Source organism: Zerene cesonia, chromosome 25, assembly GCF_012273895.1.
Source record: "Zerene cesonia ecotype Mississippi chromosome 25, Zerene_cesonia_1.1, whole genome shotgun sequence".
Classification (NCBI taxonomy): domain Eukaryota; kingdom Metazoa; phylum Arthropoda; class Insecta; order Lepidoptera; family Pieridae; genus Zerene; species Zerene cesonia.
The window spans coordinates 5,392,003-5,396,862 of record NC_052126.1 but is presented as its reverse complement, the minus strand read 5'-3'; the positions used below and the strand labels follow the sequence as shown (position 1 = coordinate 5,396,862).

The 4,860-nt window shown below is 35.3% G+C and overlaps 1 protein-coding gene and 1 long non-coding RNA gene across 2 annotated transcripts in view; one reads left to right on the top strand and one right to left on the bottom strand.

Moving 5' to 3' along the window:
- Positions 1 to 4,860, top strand: part of LOC119836623 (protein MTSS 1) — a 149,591-nt gene that overhangs the window by 51,759 nt on the left and 92,972 nt on the right. The gene's annotated exons all lie outside the window — the stretch shown is intronic.
- Positions 1 to 4,860, bottom strand: part of LOC119836830 — an 18,347-nt gene that overhangs the window by 8,775 nt on the left and 4,712 nt on the right. Inside the window, exon 2 of the long non-coding RNA XR_005288117.1 lies at positions 2,350 to 2,351. This is a non-coding gene — a long non-coding RNA (uncharacterized LOC119836830). The remainder of the gene's footprint in view (positions 1 to 2,349; positions 2,352 to 4,860) is intronic.

The following is a 4,860-nucleotide window of genomic DNA, read 5'->3' as shown; positions in this document are numbered from 1 at the left end:
AGTAATAAATGTTATTTGCAGTTAACAATTTTCTTTTTTCTTTATTACAATATTTATGGCAAGACTAGGTATATGCATCGACATGTAGTGGAACACAAGTGAGAGTCGTTAGAATGAGAAGGTCGAATCGCGATCACCGAGCGGTCCTAGCATTTCTAAATCGTTTTAAATTGCGTCAAACTGATTTTGTTTTTAGTTCTTCACGCCTATGGCGTTACGATTTGAAAGGTACTAAGGAATAAAAGAACCAATGGACAGATTGGTTAATGTTTGTGTCATTATTGACATGATTGAGTTAAGATGTCGTTGGTAATAAAAATCTCCTTTAAAAAAAATATTACACACTTTCAAACATAGGTGAATTCCCTCTTTCTGGTGCAGGCATTAACAAAGAAGAATGCAATTTTCAATGAACCGAAATAGATATTTAGAATGTCACAATGTTCCAGCCCTATTAAAATTTGATAGCTATTGTAACGATTTCCCATAAATCCTCGACCTTTGCCCGATGTTGATCTATTTGCGTTTTATTGGAGCACGAATGGCTTTCGAGATCCAAATACCTGATATCTGAGGTATTGAAATTGTGAATAGGGTTGTGAAAACGCCATTTTAAATAAAAAATAAATAAATAAAATTAAGTTTACTTGAAAAAAGAAACACACTGCAGACAGTGAGTTATATAAATGATGTAGGTACATTAGAGATTTATGCTTTTATAGTAAGTAGGTTTTATGTGTCATGGAGCGGGATTAAAGATGTTTTTTAGAACGGTAGATAGATAATAAATTTTTATATTTGAACTTCTTTAATGCAGCAATCAAGTATCTATTAGGATGTGTGTGCGTTTGTTGCTTTTTCACGCAAAAACTACAAAACCGATTGCAATGAAATTTGGTTCGTAGACAGCTGGACAACTGGAGTAACATATAGGCAACTTTTTATCCCGATATTCCTACGGGATACGGACTTACGCGGGTGAAACCGCGGGGCGCAGCTAGTTATAGTGATAAATTGATATCAGTGATGATATTAAATGGCTTTATTTCATAATTAAAGAGCCGGTATTGTGTTGGAGAAATGCTATGCGGTTACAAAATAAAGGGCAGGCGGTGATACAAACCGCCAACGAAATTTCACAACGTACCTACGCTCGGAGTCAATTCAATACCTTTGATTGTAGGATGGCTAGTGATGATGCGGTGGAATTAGTCGATGAATAGAATAGTCTTTTATAAATATGCTACTAGCTCTTCGCGCCGGCTTCGCCCGTGCGATATATATAGCCCATGTCACTCAGTGATGTTCCAGCTTTCTAATAGTGAAATAATTTTTGAAATCGGCTCAGTAGTTTTTCGGTGAAAACGTTTCAAATATAATACAAAAGTTTCCTCTTTATAATATTAGTTTTGATAGATTTTTAAGCATATGTTAACAACAGTGAGGTGATAAGATATACGTAAAGGTTTCAATAAATTGAAAACTGTTGGCATTGGAAACATCTTCTTTAATTTATGTGTGAAATGAGTCTATTTTTTTGTAACAGATGTATATACATGTCTATAATTGACTGTACTTACAAATTTCCTTGTTAAAATAAATGGTTCATTACCGTCTTATATGGTTCTCGATGTTTTTAAATGTTTCTTCTGTTTCAAAATATAATACGAATAGAATATGATACGAAATATAAGATATTAATAACAAGTGTTTTTTAAATTTTAAAAGTTTGCCGGTGATTAGAGTTGTATACATGTAGATGTGTAAAAATATTGCAATATTTAAATATTTTATAATTATTCTCAAATTTAGGAAGTAACGTTCAAGTATCCTTGATACAAATAAACGATTTACGCAAAGTCCCGGTTCGTACTTTACACGAATTTCACTTGAGCAACTACGGCCGGCACGCGCCTCCAATTGAAATAAAACATCCTGTTTTCTATAATAACACTTTCTAAGGTCATAATGGCGAATCACGTGTGTTCCGTGTTGCAATTTCGATTCCGCGCACGGAATGTGTGCCGATCGAATCGGGATTCATCGACAATCGTGTCGCGTACATCACTATACTAGTCCGCTTTTTTGCTATGCGATTTTGACACTTATGCAACACTATTAAGAGTTGGGTTTTTTTTACGGTTGCAAATGGGATAATTCATTTGCGTGTGTGTTTTTGGAATAAATAAATGAATCACGTGGGCTTGTTAGTTTTATGATGGGCGATAATGGTATGTACTTATTGGGTTGAGGAAAGTTCTGGAGCGTGGGTGATAGAATGGGTAGCGATGGTTGCTGTTGTGCAACTCATGAAGCCATAGAGAACTGAAACTCAATTTTAAACGTAACTTCTCTTGCTTGCTCTCAAACTCAATTCAAACTTAATTAAAATCCAAATACATCCTCACATATATCTTTATTTTACAGTCAATTGTGTATATTTTTAATTAATATATGTTCATACTGTATATGATATTAACTCGAATATTAGATATATCGATCACAAATTTTCATTAATTTCTAATTTTTAATTTTCTATTACATTGCTGACGTCACTGAGTATTTAACTAACCTAACTATACTATCATAAAAAGCTACAGTACATTATATATAGAACTAGCCTTTCCCACGGCGCAAGCGATCCGGAGCAGTTTGATGTTATTATACATATTAACTTTCTCTTGAATCACTCTATTTATTAAAAAAAAAACCATCAAATCCGTTGCACAGTTGTAAAGATTTAAGCATATATAAGGACATAGGGAAAGAGAAAGCGACTTTGTTTTATCCTACGTAGTGATGATGATTTAAGAACCTCCGTTCGCCATCAATACGCCTAGTCCACATCCAGCACGTTAACCGCAGTTACGTTATATGGAATCACTGGGAACAGTTAAGCGATGATTAATAAAATTACACACAGCCAGTGCACGTTCGGAACCTGTCCAGAGCCAGCAAGCTGTTCACTGTTATTGGGCTAATGACGCTGGATCGAGGGCGCGTATGCGGCGATAGACAACGGTTTGTTGATGGGCGATTGGATAGAAATATGATACCACATAGAATATTGGTGCATGATGTTCGATGTGTAAGAAAATAATAATCTTTACATTAAACTTGTCTAAATATATGTATCCAAGTCAAGTCAAAGGTGGTTGACTGACATAGAGATCTATCAACGCACAGCCCAAACCACTGGACGTATCGGACTGAAATTTGGCGTACAGATAGATGTTATGACGCAAGCACTCGCTGAGAAAGGATTTTGACTAACTCTACCTCCAAGGGGATAAAAAAGGGGATGAAAGTGAACCTTGAAAATTCTTGTTTTTGAAAATTGATACTACTTGTCGGTAGACTCTTACGCAGAGATGTAGCAGCGCCAGTTTTCAGTCGGCTCTCTTCGACAGTCGATGAAATATAGATAATATTCATCGACTTTTTTGAGGCGTTAAAACGTTAACGATAACGAGAGATAAACGTATCTCTCCGCATATACAAGAGGTTCCTCCATATTTCTTTCAAGAGAATCATCACATAGTAAAACTACTGTTGTTTAGCTTTAAGTAACTTATTGCATAACTGTATTAGAACTGCTTTTTCCTTAGTAACATGTACCTGTATTAGAGGTCAAGCTGTAACTATCTATTAGTGATTTCATTCGCTATAATTATGTGAGTCAATAATAGTTTTATAAATTGATTGGTTCATGTTCGATTATGCGTCGAAATTACACACTAAAAATCGGTCATGTGCAAGTCTGACTCGCGGAACTAAGAGAATCGTACAAATAAGCTAAAGAGAAACTGCATATAATCCATCCCATCCTATATATGTACGTATTTAACCCTTTTCGAATTTTTTGTTAATTTGTTTTTATACAGGAAAGAAAATACATCATCTCTGAAAATTTCAACTGTCTATCACGGTTCATGAGATACAGCCTGGTGACAGAAAGACGTGCGGATGGACGGACGGAGTAGTCCTTTATGTAGTATATAGTGTAGTGTATATATTTTTTTATCTTGTATGACTATAAGGTTATAGACCGAATGAAACAGTTATATATTTGAAGATCAATATTCGTACATTAAAGATAGGTGCGGAACTTTTAACACCGTCAGTTTGCATTAACTGAAAAGGTCATCAGTTAAGTATAGCTTCTAGATCTAGTTTAGCCCCGAAATATTCTAGGCCAGATCATTACCCAGGCATAACTCTCGTTTATAAGGATTGATGATGTCAGAGTGTGCTATGATTAAATTGTGTCTTGTTTTGCACAAATGTGCCATTGAACGACAATTCGGTGATGTATATTTATGAGACAAGGGTTCCGAGTCAATTGTGATGATGGCATGCTCCGTGTGGTGATTCAATTTTTGCTATTGATACAATTTTATTGATGCCGTCGCCACACATACGGATGGGTTGGCTAAATGTTTGTGAGTAGTTTCTCGAAGATGTTTTAGGAAAGGGTGGGAAATATTTTAGAGCAATGTGTCAGTTTAGTCAACGGGAATGAGGTTATGTATGGCATCAAGATGCAATCTTATAATGACTTGAGTTTGGAACATTTGGAATTTATAGACTTTAAACGATGTTTTCTATAAGAACCCGAGTCGTTTCTCTTCCTCTTCCCAGTCCGTTGCTATGTCTCCGTTGTCAATCCTTTGCTTTTTACCCTCAAATAGAAGGCAACACGTTTGTAGTTGCTCTCCTTCTGCGATTGTTCAAAGGTGGCGGTGATCGCATCGATAGATAATAATAATAATAATAATAATATATTTATTTATCAAAAAATTTTGTTACATATATATAGATTAAGAACCCATGCTCCCACACTAGGATTCCCTGTGTCGT